The following is a 15,476-nucleotide window of genomic DNA, read 5'->3' on the forward strand; positions in this document are numbered from 1 at the left end:
TTCCCTTTCAACTATATATATATATATATATATATATATATATATATATATATATATATATATTAACACATTATTGTTGAAGCTTTCACATAATCCCCACTCTTGCAGTGAAAGTCTATCAAATATCAGGACTCACTTAACCCGTCTGAAAAATTCTACGATATATTTCATAAAATATACAATTTTGTCTCATATAGTTTATTTTCTTTTCGAGAATTTCCAATCGTCTGAACTGCTTGCAGTTGAAATGGGCCAATAATGAGGTAACACATTTTCTTCAATTTTATATTTCTCGCGTTCTCCTATTTCCTACTACTTTTTTCATTCCACAATTTCGTTCATTATCATCACCTTCCTTAGCCTCAAAGGTGGTCGTGGATCGTAAAACAAAGATTTCTTTTCATTTTTTATCACCTTGAGAGAATTGTGGGACTACTTATTAGAAGCAGCGAACTCAGGTCCAGAAAGTCAGAAATAATGATATCTGAGAGCCGAAGCCGATGTACTGATCAGGATCACTACATTGAACGTGGTATCTGGCTGGCGATTGCTCTTCATGGATTTTAGAAGCAGTGAGTTGAGTACTTCTTCCTATCTGTTAACTAATTTCATCAGTATTTCAAACTCAAATAAGTATAAGGAAAACTAAAAAGAATAAGATTTGTTGGTTTCTGTCTTCCCTATAATTCTGCTCACCTCTGTGTACTGAAATAAAATACTTAACGTGGTATTTCAAGAGATATGGAAGTCTGTCCGACCATGTAGTGAATGTTTCAGCCGGTAACGCATGGTAATTGCATCGGTTTTTATATACGTCATATTAAATAATATCAAACAGTACATAAGAATATAAAATATTAAAGAAAACATTAATTTAATACCTCTATGTGAGTGACGGATACAGGAAAACGTCATGGAGCTAATAAACTGCCATAGAGGTATTAAATTAATGTTTTTTTTTTAATATATATTCTTATTATATACTGTTTGATATTCTTTAATTTCTATTTTTATATGGGGAATTTAAGGTTCCAACCATCTACCTGCTTTAGTGTTTCATCTCATGTTTAATAGTTTTACGTATTCAGCTCACTTGATTTGGTTCAAGATGTCCTTATGATTTTCTTGTAAAACTGTATGACAGAAATCTCAATAAAACCAGTACCTCTGGCAACGCTGTCATGCAGCTGATGTTACTTGTAAACAAGTTCCTAACTTTGCTGTGCTACAGATAAATCAAACGAGATATAACAAACGTAGTGTTTTATTCGTTGTTTCGTTGTTTAATCTTGTTTGCAAACAAAAAATCAAAAGGTCAACAATATCCTAGAGAATAGTCTTAAGTGGCAATTGATATAATAATTGTTATAACAACAACGATTACCATTATTGGAAAAGAGAGAAGGAAGACAACCATTTCAAAGGAGCAATAAGCACACTAAAGCATGTGTTCATCGCACTCAAAACAAAATTAAAGATAAGCACAGTCACAGACACTGTTAAGCTCACGATAGGCATAGCTAGAGTCATAACACAGAATGCAGCAATCAACAACACTATACCTGCTAGAAATGGTCGCATGGATTCAGGTACACCTTGTAACCACCTTTGTATACTTGCAGTATCCATTTTCCTTGATTTCTGCATTTATTTATTAGATATATTTCCAGTAAACTCGGTAAAAATAAAGGAAAAAATCTTTCTTTAGTTGTTAATTGTTACGTCACGTAAAATTTATGTCTTCTGATTCAATGGTTCACTACTAAATTTCTAGTTCGTTAGCAGTACCCCACATTTCACTTCTTCTCTTTGGTACATAATACGTGTACATTGTTGAGCAATTCGAATTCAAGTAAAAACAAATTCTTTATATCATAGAATCGTTGTCTTGTTTATGATCTGAAATAAAATAAAAAGATTAGTATCCAAATTTTAAAGTGGCTCAAAATTATTAGATTAGCATACTACAATGCTGAGCATTGAAATTACAACACCAAGAAGGAAGCTTCCGACTGACCCAGCATTAGAAAATTTGTAGAGAATGTAAGGATAGTAAAACGATTAGCAGTGCATTTCGAAAGCATAATTTGCGGTGATTTCATTCTCTGGAAACAGCAACCGAAGGCAGACATGAAGCCTACAGTACAATAATGGCTGATCTTTGGCGCGAGGTGAATAAGTCTAAACTACGAAATAATGAATCTTTGTCGAATGCAGCAGCAATTAAAGTAGACTTATACCATTAATTGCCTAATAATTATGGTATATAGCGACTTATTACCGCCTTGTGGCGTTGGAACCACGATGGAAGAAATGTGGATGGTGATAATATGTTATGCCCCACAATTATTCTTGTTTATACCTTGTTTATTCCTTTTACTTGTCATGTTGTTTGTTTATTTGTGTCTTTGCTTTCTGTGTTTATATTCGTGTTGTTCAGTATGTAAATTTTATTTGTTATATGTTTTGTCATATGTCAACTTAATTTTGGTCGGTACCAGAAATTAATTTATTTAAATATTAGAGGAAGAAGAAAGAATATTAAGAATAAGAAGAATATTAAGTGAAAGAAATGTAATTGTGATTGGAAATTGTTAATCTGTTACTTTTAACGGAAAATTTAATTAAAATAATAATCTTCAGAAGTGATTAATGTGTTTAAATTGTCATCGGCCAAAGGTTACATAATTTAATTTATGATTATTTAAGTTTCGAACGTTTTGTGTATATTTTAAAAGTGCCAAGAAAATAATGAAAATGCGGAGTTAAATACTTTCTTCTAGGGCTTAGGCCCTTACTCTTCCCTACCGCCACATCACCGTAAAATGGTTCTAATGTAAACTATTGTGTAATCTACAAGTATAAAATCCAAATTTTAGTAACCTTCTACAATTTAATCAATATAAATCTTTTGAAAATATTTATTTGTTTCGGCACGACTTTATAATAATCGTAATGCCTATTTTGTTACTGAATCGTTATCTACATGATTGAATGACATATGAATCCGCATATCATTAGATGTAATCTATTCCTTTGTGTGAGACTGAGTTAATCCATGAAATTTAAATATTGAATTATGAAGTTAAGTAGCATATACAGCAACGCCGGAACGATGATTATTTATACAGAGGCTATATATAAAAGGAATAAAAGATATAATTATGAATATGAATATTTAAAGATAAATGTATTAATGGAAGATTTAAGAATGTATTTGAAATATGATAGAATTTATAGTTAATATACGTTGCCTTTGTGGAATTAAGGAGCTGTGGCGAATGCTGGATATATAAATAGTAACTTTAGAGTCATAACAAGATAAGTTCTGATCATGGAAATGCTAGATGCGGAATTCTTGACTAAGTTCGGTAACCAAACGGTATTATTGATTTGTATTAAGTTTAGTGTTGGAAATTCGTATTTTACTTGAAAACTTCCATACATTCCGTCAGTTAGTCACGGTTTATTCTCATACTGTACCGTGCAATGTGATCGTATAGATCTTCATGGTTATTTGCTTCTGAAATCAAGGATCTGGAACTAAATACTTTTTTCCACGTTTTGCGTAAACGTGGTGGCGACTCAGTTTAGGCCTATACAATAACTCTAAAATAAATGTCAGATTTGTCAAAATAATAATGCGTTGTCGAAGAGCGTGACAGAGAATTTGGCGACCTTTCAGCCAGGATATTAGATAAAGAAGGCAAATCGTCGTGAAGATGTTAATAAATCGCTCTATCGAATATATGAAATATGAAGGAATGTTTTTGAAAATTTCCCCCCAAAATGTTAACTGTGAAGACGAGGAAATAAATATGGTGAATGTGGTGAGAAAGAAGAAAAGGTGCTACGGTCCTAGATACTATAAAGATTAACATGTCAGGTACTGAAAAAGACTTTTTTAAGTGTTGCCAAGAAGTAGTTCCGACAATAAAGAAAGGAAGTAAGAGGAAAATTAATACTCGAGATAACGCAATTACCTGTGGTAACTGCACAAAATTGTTTCACCAGAGATGTGTGGGAACTATAGAAAACCCAGATGATCAAGATATGGAATACTTTTCGAACTGGATCTGTAAAGACTGCCAACTGAAAGGAAGCGAAAATAATAATAAGACAGATAGTGAGGATGATTTTGAAGATACCGAAGAAGAGAAAGTAAAAGGAAAGGAGAGAGAACTGGGAAAAGAAGAAGCTCAACGGAAAGAAAAAGTACAAAATTCAAAAGAAGAAGAAGTGTCAAACGAAGAAACTAGACAGGAAGAAATGCAGAATTCGAAGGAAGAAGGAGAAATTGAAGAAAAAGTACAAGCAGATAAATCTCAAGACATTTGTATTTTAATGGAATCAGTCGTGTTACATGAAGCCAAGGAACAACCGAGTGTGCCACAATCAGAATTAAACAGCCAAGAAATGTTTAAAATGTTTATGCAGCAGATATCCCTATTTCGGTTAGAAGTTACCAATAACATAACCACATTGGCTAATAACATGCAAACATTTGGAAAAGAGTTGAAGGAAGAAATACGGGAGGACTTAAATATAGCGATTGGAGATTTGAAGAAAGAAATTGTAGGTATAAAGAAAAGGGAGGAAGAAACGGAGACACGATTAGAAGAGGTGGAAAAAACGGTTGATTCGTTAGTCAAGGCTCATGATGACGTCAGTATGGAAGTAGCCACGACTAGGAGCGGACAAGAGGAAAGCAATCAGAGTTCCAAAACTGAAGATGAAGAATCCGTGACAGAGGAAAATGTGGTGAAATCAAGTGAAGAAAGTAGTAAAAGTAAGGAAAAAGTTGATGTGGAAACGGAAGGTAATGCAGGTGCCAACAATAAAGAAGATAGGCAGGATAATGAGACGGACGATGACGCAGCCGTAAACAATGAAGAAAGTAAAGAAGATAATATGGAAACGGAAGATGAAGATGCCAATAATGAAGGTAATATGGAGACGGAGGAAAATGCAGCAGCCAACGAGGAAGAAAATAATGAAATTAATATGGAAACTGAAGGTGAAGCAGCTGCAAACATTGAGGAAGAGAAAGAAGACAGTATGAAGAACACTACTGAGAGGACAACCAATGATATCAAAGATACGGATAAACTTGATGAAAGAATAAAGGATGAAGTTTTAGCATGTAAAAGAGCGAGAACTCCGAATGGGCAACCTGAAAGATTCCTTGAGACTTCAGCAAAATCTCGAAAGTTGTGTAACAAAAGAGATATGACAATTTGGAAAGATAGGAGTTGGAGGAAAAGAAAGACGAAACATAGGAAAAGTAAAAAATTGAAAGTTTGCATGAGAACAATGAAATCGATAGCAATGAATGGGAAAGTGGTTTATGCGCTAGAAACAGATAGCAGTACTAATCATCAGAAGAATATGATTTGGAGAAAGAAAAAAATAAAACGAAAGGAACGAGGAAACCGAAAGAGCAAGTTAATGTATTGGAAGAAAAGAAAGTTGAAATTTATGACAATTTTGATCGGTGCAAACAAAACGAAAGCAAGGAAAGGTCCAGAAGGAAGAAAACAGTGGAAACGCCGAAAATGTAAAGTAAAGAATGCACAAGACAATAAGATGTGGAAACATCATAGGAGGAAAGGACAAAAGGAGAAGAAAGGCATAATTGGAAGAAATCGGAAGAGAAGGAAAGAAAGACAGAAGATATACAAAGTAAGATTCATTTCGCGTAAAAAAAAAAAATCGTTGAGAAATGGATGATGTTTGATATTTGATTTCTTGTTGCTTTGTTATTATTGTTCCATTGTTTGTTATTTTTAATGAATTGTTAACTACATATTCACATTCCAATATAACAACAAAATTATGAAAAAATGCTATTTCAAAATTTAATTTAAATTGTTATTATAACTAATTGTGAAATTTAAATAACTTTTGAAAAAAAAAGAACAAGAAAAAAAATGCTATCAGGAAGAGAAGACTATGAAAATATAAAGAAGTTGATTTTGTTTGATATTTCATATAGATGTTCATATTGAGTTGGTCCCTACCTAGTTATAAAGTTGTGAAGTAATCGTGTTCATCATCGATTTACAGGATACATCTAAATGAATCACTTGGAAAATAACACGGATGCAACGTAATTGGATTTAATTTCAACATAAATTATGACTTAAAAAAAAAATATCACTGATAATTTTTTTTTTCTTGAAGAGGGGGAAAGTTGTTATGCCCCACAATTATTCTTGTTTATACCTTGTTTATTCCTTTTACTTGTCATGTTGTTTGTTTATTTGTGTCTTTGCTTTCTGTGTTTATATTCGTGTTGTTCAGTATGTAAATTTTATTTGTTATATGTTTTGTCATATGTCAACTTAATTTTGGTCGGTACCAGAAATTAATTTATTTAAATATTAGAGGAAGAAGAAAGAATATTAAGAATAAGAAGAATATTAAGTGAAAGAAATGTAATTGTGATTGGAAATTGTTAATCTGTTACTTTTAACGGAAAATTTAATTAAAATAATAATCTTCAGAAGTGATTAATGTGTTTAAATTGTCATCGGCCAAAGGTTACATAATTTAATTTATGATTATTTAAGTTTCGAACGTTTTGTGTATATTTTAAAAGTGCCAAGAAAATAATGAAAATGCGGAGTTAAATACTTTCTTCTAGGGCTTAGGCCCTTACTCTTCCCTACCGCCACATCACCGTAAAATGGTTCTAATGTAAACTATTGTGTAATCTACAAGTATAAAATCCAAATTTTAGTAACCTTCTACAATTTAATCAATATAAATCTTTTGAAAATATTTATTTGTTTCGGCACGACTTTATAATAATCGTAATGCCTATTTTGTTACTGAATCGTTATCTACATGATTGAATGACATATGAATCCGCATATCATTAGATGTAATCTATTCCTTTGTGTGAGACTGAGTTAATCCATGAAATTTAAATATTGAATTATGAAGTTAAGTAGCATATACAGCAACGCCGGAACGATGATTATTTATACAGAGGCTATATATAAAAGGAATAAAAGATATAATTATGAATATGAATATTTAAAGATAAATGTATTAATGGAAGATTTAAGAATGTATTTGAAATATGATAGAATTTATAGTTAATATACGTTGCCTTTGTGGAATTAAGGAGCTGTGGCGAATGCTGGATATATAAATAGTAACTTTAGAGTCATAACAAGATAAGTTCTGATCATGGAAATGCTAGATGCGGAATTCTTGACTAAGTTCGGTAACCAAACGGTATTATTGATTTGTATTAAGTTTAGTGTTGGAAATTCGTATTTTACTTGAAAACTTCCATACATTCCGTCAGTTAGTCACGGTTTATTCTCATACTGTACCGTGCAATGTGATCGTATAGATCTTCATGGTTATTTGCTTCTGAAATCAAGGATCTGGAACTAAATACTTTTTTCCACGTTTTGCGTAAACGTGGTGGCGACTCAGTTTAGGCCTATACAATAACTCTAAAATAAATGTCAGATTTGTCAAAATAATAATGCGTTGTCGAAGAGCGTGACAAATAATATAGAAAGTTGGTTCTAGAAAGGCAATACACAACAATGGTGTCATATTACGGAAGGATGGAATATACTTCATGTTTAGATAGCTATGCTGGATCGGACAGTCTCATCTCATTGCTCTTGCTGCAGTGCATTATAATATGGGGTGACAACATATTCCGTTTCTGCCTCAATGCAATATGAATTGAGTTGAATAACCAATAGTACATTGCTGAGGTATTGGACGTAATTGTGTCCATTTTTAGGAGGTCCTACTCTCTAACTCCCTCTCTCTCTACATCATATGGAACCCAGAGGTTGAATGCTGCGTTTACAAATGCTCTCTGCTGACTTCTATCCTTAACCAACTGGATCTAGTTTCTACTTTGTTACCCTATTTCCGCGAGATACATCTTAATATTGTCCTCCCATCTGCTCCCATGTCCTCCTAATCGGCGTTTTCCCGATTGGATTTCCAGTTAAAACTTTGAAAGCGTTCCTACTTTCTTCCATTCACAGAATCATTTTCCAAGAGGACAACACGCTACCACATGCAGCACAAAACATCTTACACTTCATGGATGGCCGATATTCCACTGTTTTCTTGGCTGCCATGTTCATTTAACCTCTCCCCAGTTAAATATGGGGCCAATCTGGAAATAATCCCAGCTACAATTAACAAGCTTTGGGCACCTGCGTCTGGTGCAAGGTTTATCATACCGCAGGAAAACATGTAAGGTCTTGTCTTCCTACATCTAGTAATTTTGCTGCTGTTCTAGACCAGGGGCGTCATTTAGGGGGGCAGGAGGGGCAATTGCCCCCCCAAGAGTTTGAGGGATACATATACTTTAATTGATTGTCTACTAATATAGTAGTAGAAAACGCGAAAATCTTATGTCGGTGGTGCTCTTGCCCCCCCCCAAGCGAAGTCCGAAATGACGCCCCTGTTCTAGACGCTTATGGTAGACTCATGCGTTACAAATCCCTGGAGATGCCACTGAATCCGTACAGAGACTCATTAGTATTGACACCTTTAGTAATTTGTAATAATTTTGTTTCTAATAATCTACTATTAGATATAAATAGTGCTTTGAGCAAACTACGAAGAATCAAAATTATTTCTTAATTTCAAAGTTTGGTGGTCATTGCATATTAACTCAACTTGGAAAATAAACAGAAAAGGGTACATCATTCACAAAAGGTCCATTTTCTTTTATTTCTGTAAGTACAGTAAAATACTTCGCTAGAATGGGTAAAAATATTAATTTGTTCGCTTTACTTTAACTGTTTCTAATATTACAAACCTTTCTAAACTTTGAACTAATATTACACTTTTACCTCTTACGTGGTCTTGAGTAGATGCCTATTTTTAAGAAGTCACAAAAATTCCTTTGGTTGTTTCGAAAGTTTAGAGCAAAAGTTCCCAATCCATTTCGACTGCCGATGCACTTTATACGACTCTCACGACATCGAAACATCTTTTAAAATATATTTTTCATTATGATACCATAAGACAATATAAATTATATGGTAATATAAACTATAATAGTATAAGATTGTAAGTTTCAATAACGCATTATCTAAGTATCGGGAAGTGGTATTGAGCATTGATGTTGCCGTTAACAGATGCAGTCTGTCTTGCAATTGATTTTAACTATTGTTAAAGGCTTTATGGTAAAGATAAAATGTGTCCTATAAAGTATAGACGTAAAGGCTACCTGGATGAGGTAGATTGATTTTTAACTTTTAAAGTTTTGTGACACATCACTGGGATAGTAATGAGTACTTCAAAAAAATTACTTTACAGAAGAAAATTACTTTTGTAACAATAGAAAAAATCATTAATAAAATAGAAACCTAAATTAAGTTTTCTGCTGAAATACTGGTATTATCTATATATATAAAAGAGAACGCACAAAATCCTTTGTCCGCTCATCACGCTAATACGGCTGAACCGATTTCTTTCATTTTTGGGGGGTTGTTAGGATTTGGACCCTAGATGGTTTTTATCATATCACTTTAATTTTCAATTACCAGTGTCTTGAGATAATTGACCAATCAGGTGTCAATACGTAAAAAAAATCCTTTGTCCGCTCATCACGCTAATACGGCTGAACCGATTTCTTTCATTTTTGGGGGGTTGTTAGGATGTGGACCCTAGATGGTTTTTATCATATCACTTTAATTTTCAATTACCAGTGTCTTGAGATAATTGACCATTCAGGTGTCCATACGTACAAATCCTTTGTTATTAGTTCATCATAGGTATAAAAATAAACGTATTTATATGCAACCCGCATGACCCTGTGACTCGGCGGGTTAACATAACTGACAGGCGCTATAAATCACTTGAAAGCGAAAAAGTAAAAATTATCTAAGTAACAAAGTTTATTGCGTTCGGGGGTGACCGCAGCGAAGCGGGGCGGGTTAACATAAATGACAGGCGATATAATGTTAACATTTACTGCAATCTTCTATGGTTTTTATCATATCACTTGAAAGCGAAAAAGTAAAAATTATCTAAGTAACAAAGTTTATTGCGTTCCGGGGTGACCGCAGCGAAGCGGGGTGAACGCTGCTAGTATACCATATTACTAATGAATAACTTTTCAAGATCAAAGATATTAGATCCGGATGAGACATTACCTTTATATAAACACTGTCATTTGTGTCCAGCAGTGGTGTTGATTTAGTCATTTCTTCTAGATTGTGTTATAATTCTCTGATGTTAAAAAAAATATATAGCTATACAATCTTGATCAAAATTTCCCAATTCTTAACTTGAATCTAAATAAACGTTATATTTTGTGCGTGATAAGTATTACACATAACCATTCCTATTCCATTTTTAATCTCGTCATGTAACGATGATGACTACATTCATTGATGAGAATGTTGAATTATTGTTGCTAGTATATCATCTCTACGGCATTATAAATTTGGAGTTTAGCATCTTGCAATTGGCAGTGTTGCCAGAAATTTTTTTAATTGATCTATACATTCTACAATTTAGAATCGAATTGCTAATACTAATGTATTCCATAGAAACATTGCAGAACAATTATATGTTGAAATGTTTAATAATAAGTAAACGTGTCATATTTAACAATGCTAGTGATTGATTCAGAGAATTCGTGAGTTAATCGACTGAGGGGAGAATGGAGACGTCAGCATTGCTATTTGTCCCAGTCACGATTAGTGTGTCCAAAGAGATTATAAATACAATTTTAAATTCGAGGCGAGACTAAAATTTCACAACTCTCGTGGGTAACACTAGTTCACCCACATATTAGATTTCAAATACTCTTTTTAGTATTACCTAATTCGTAACACAAACACTATAAATTTGATAAAGTGATAATATGAACACAATGAGGAGCATTTATCAATTTTCAAGATAGCAAAGTAATTACACTATGAACTCCAATAATAAATGTGGTTTTAATGTTTTTATATGACACCCTTCGCGGACCTGTCGTGACGTGGAAATGTTCTAATAACTTCTAGATGAAATTTAAAAAAAAAAAATCAGGGCAAAAATTTTGTACATGAATTTACTACACGAGACGAGAAAATATTTTCGATGATTGAGACGTGACTAGAAATAATTCTTCGAGAATCGAGACGAGACCAGAAAAAACTTATTTCTCGTCTTGTTAACAATATTAGTCGCGATAAAGACTACTGACCTAAAGAAACATTCATGGGGTCTAAATCAGATCCAATCGCGATTGTATAGTTACTGGGTATCTCAGAAGTCTTTCCTTGATTACAAATGTTCATAAGGCATAAAATATAACACATAGACAAATATTTTTTATCTTGAATTGCATGTGACATATTCAAGTTTTTGTGTACATACTTACTGTTCTTTGCCACAGGACCCAGGATGTAACAACAGCGGAATCAAATACCATTTGCCAAAAAAAAAAAAAAGTACTCAAAGTAGGAGAAGGCCCCATGTGTCCTCTGGTATCACAAAACATAGTCACCAAAAACAGTTCAGAGACAATCCCAGATGGTATACCATAGACAGCTACCAGATGTTACATAAAAGCATCAAGATGTGGCGGCAGCGACAGTGGTCTCCCTAGAACAAACAGGCTTGGACCTAGTGCAGAAACAATTCAGACAGTGAGAGACACCTTCGTCAGAAATCCCAAGAAGTTACTCCGCAGAGCCTAGCGTAAGTTGCAGAGTTGCAGATTCTTAAGATATCAGTGCACCGCATCCTACATAAACATCTTTTCCGTGCGTACAAAGTTCAGATCGTGCAGTTCCTACAACCAACGGATTACAGTGCTCGTTATGATTTTGCTATTGCCATGCTATCGGAAATAGAGGAAAATGTTGATTATATGAAACGTGTCCTTTTCTCACATGAGACCACATTTCACTTGAATTTTTTAACAGAATTTTGGTCAATGAAATACCGACATATGTGTGAAAACATAAAGAAAAGATCAGAGAAAAATATTAGCATATTCTATTTTTATAGTAGGTTTCAATATGTTGAAAAAATGAATCATCTTCATTATTTAATTGGATCATACCGGGTCATAGGTCTGATGCTTCCAGGTCACGAAATTCGTAGCCAGTTTCACCACTGGTCTCCATTATTAAATTTAGTTTAATGTTTTTCAAACACTACCGGTAAGAACTGACTGCGGTCTAATTTTTTTTCTAAAACCGCAGTTCAAGTCCCGGCAGAAGCTCATGTGGTTCAGGTCCTACCTTAAGCTGTAGGTCCATATTTCATATAACCTTGCTATTGAACGGGACGCTAAACTCAAATGAACTACAACTAGTAACAGAAAGGGCTCTTCAGATCATTTTCTTCGTAATAAAATTTTATTTGTGTCAAACAGAACAAACATGTATGTATAACAACAAACATTCTCTTAAACCTTGAAAAATATTTAAAAAAAAACTTTAAGAACGATTAATATTCCAGCTTCCACCAAAAATAGGTTCTAATAAGCGAAGTAGACTATCTTAACATTATTAAATTTGATTAGTTGCTACATTTGCTAATGAAACTTTGATCTTACTTGTTCTTTCTGAAATATAAGCAAAGGATAAAAATATTTTTTGATCTAAAATCCAGCATGTAGTAAATGTAGTTACGTAGATATATAAACAAATCAGGAAGAGGAGCTGTTTCAGTGAGCCACTCCTGAATTTATCGCTAGCTTAGTCAGTTTGTAACGATAACGTTATGAAACGTCGAACTTATGTTGATTTCCTCATAATTTACAAACCTAATAAATTCTTGAAATATGTGTCCTTAACATATTTAAGATTCTGTCGAGAATCGAATTCAAGGGGTATACTTCAAGGTGAAGTGTCCTATCTAGTCAAGAAACTTGTGTTTCAGCATATGAGAGCGAATATGTTTGCTAGCTTCCAATACCTTGAACTTTATTGCAGTTTAATATAAATAATTGCTTAATTAATTACAGAATTGTTCAAAATGTTTGTCACATTATCTTCTGCACTTTAGAGTATAAATGTATTGATTTTTTATGTAAAGAAATGTAATGGCATAGTGGTATTTTGAATTATGGTCAATGTTTTGTTTAAAACTAACGATGAGTATTTTATTTCTGAAGAAAAAAAATGATTTTAGTTATGTTCAGTTCCAGAAATAATTACTACACAATCTATTATGTAGTGATGGCATGTAAGCTTACTAATCATACTCATAACAAAATTGTTATTTTTTGACCGTTGGTGAACAACTCGACTAGTTCTCATATAATGTCTTTATGGTTTTGGCATACCCTACTACTATTGAAATCTTACAAGTATTTTCTAATATTTAGTGGTTATGTTAATTATATTTTAGCCATATTAAATTACATTATTAATAAAAACCTTTCAAGAAAACATAATGTTGGATTAAAAGAATGGGGTTCGCCCTTTATGGGCTTATTCCTGGCTTACAGACACATAATTCTGAAATCAATTGTCATTTTATAAATAATAAATAAAATTGTAATTTTCATATTGGAGTTGAAGCTCGAACAAGTGGAGTATTACAGTCATACACTTCATGTCTTCGTCTTCGTATTTCAGCCTGATATTGTTAGTGCGATGGATGACCCTTGCCAATATACCCTGCTGATATTGTCTCCCCTTTCAGCGCACACATCTTCACTGACAAGTAGTGCTCTCAAACGGGTCGGGTTGACCCGATCCGACCGGGAACCCGACCCGACTAGTCGGGTCAGCTCGGGTCGTGTCAGTCGAGTCAGCTTGGGTCGGGTTTTCAGGTGAGGCCACTCGGGTCGGGTCAGTCGGGTCAGTTCGGGTCGGGTTGTCGGGTCAGGTGACTCGGGTCGGGTTGTAACGGTACCGCTCCGCGCCTAATATCAATTTGACTTTACGCACGCCGCGTGTACCTTATAATTAATTTTAACAGAAGGAAAAAAACTTTATAATTTAATAGAAAATAAATAAAATAACCTTTTCGGTGTATATAATTCACTTATTATAGCTTGCCTAAAACAAAAGAGAAACAAAGAAACAGCAAATAAACTGAAAGTATATTTCTCATAACTACGTATCAGAAACCAGGTTCTTGAGTTTTGACGGGTAACCTCTATTCATGGAACTAAATAAATTAGTAATTAATTTAAAATTCTAAAAAAAATATTTACTTCATAAAATGTATTCTTGTGAATAAATTAACGCAAACTATCGTTTGATTAAGTTATCTGTTTATTGGCTATCTCTTTCTCAAGTAGTCAAAAAAAATAAAGAAATAACAAATTTTCAAATCTTTGCTCAGCATATTGCATAACGAATTACTTGGAAACTACACACTTGATCAATATGTCATTTCCATCTTTTTCTGATTTAAATTATATAGATTTACATCAATTAATAGCACAAAACTTTTTTTTAGGAAGTTGCATTTAAACATCCTGTATTTACAAGTGAATGGTTAAATTTCAGCAGATTGTATATTAATCTATAATGAGTCTTACTCCAGTTATTTTTTTTATGTTAGTAAGTAGCCACAGATACAATCAAACAAAGCTGGTATCTTATGATAACTAATATTTCATAAAACCTTTTATCTCAATAATGTTAGCAAGTATCCTCGGATGCAATGAAACAAATCTAGTATTTCATGATAGTTAATGATAGTTGATATTTAGTAATTCCATAGGAAGAAAAGAAAACCTTCTTACATAAAGACTACAATACCGTAGGAGTAACATATATTTACGTTCAACCATTCCTTCAATGCCCAACTGTAGCAGAGATGATGATGATGATGATCCAACGACAAATAATATTTTAAGCAACTCCGCCATCACGTGAACTTCTAGCACGTAACTGATGGGGATTCTCTTTTAATACATTTAACCTAACGTATACTTTGAAAACAATAATGAGAATGTTCCTTCATATTATTATGAAATAATGCATATCTACAGATGAAGTTATGAAGATGAACCCATGCATCTCGTCGAGATTAAAAAAAAGAACAAGGAATGGACATCAATCCTCTTTAAGATTGACATTACTGTCTGAATTCAAATTTGTATTGATCAATGCTCCTATGGATACTTGGCTACTATTTTTTACATCTTAATTTATTCTACAATTCACATAGGTTAATACTACCCAAGAGAAAATATAATATACATAAAACGAAATTTTGCTAAAGATATATAAGACCAGTTTTTAATTAATTTGTCACTGCTGATTTCCTGAATATTGGAAAACAATACCGAAATATCGTGACCAAGGCAATTATCGTGACTACTTTCTACATGGAACTCGGAAATTTATTCAATTAATAACGTACAAACTTATTATTTTGAATTAGGTATCTTGCCAAACATATCTAATTTTCATTTATGCAAGAAAAGTGCATACTATTCTGATCATTTGGTGTTTTGTGGTCATTGTCGATTAATAGATCGGGACGAAAGGCGGCACGAATTAATGATG

General features: G+C 33.2%; 1 long non-coding RNA gene across 1 annotated transcript; it reads right to left on the bottom strand.

The window, feature by feature from the left end:
* Positions 1-1,339: 1,339 nt before the first annotated feature.
* LOC145691828 (uncharacterized) lies at positions 1,340-10,543 on the bottom strand. The gene is made up of 2 exons (XR_014132561.1): positions 10,155-10,543; positions 1,340-1,899 (listed from the first exon to the last, which is right to left on the bottom strand). It is a non-coding gene; the product is annotated as an uncharacterized LOC145691828 (long non-coding RNA).
* Positions 10,544-15,476: the final 4,933 nt, after the last annotated feature.

Source organism: Thermobia domestica, chromosome 8, assembly GCF_964235325.1.
Source record: "Thermobia domestica chromosome 8, izTheDome1.hap1.1, whole genome shotgun sequence".
Lineage (NCBI taxonomy): Eukaryota > Metazoa > Arthropoda > Insecta > Zygentoma > Lepismatidae > Thermobia > Thermobia domestica.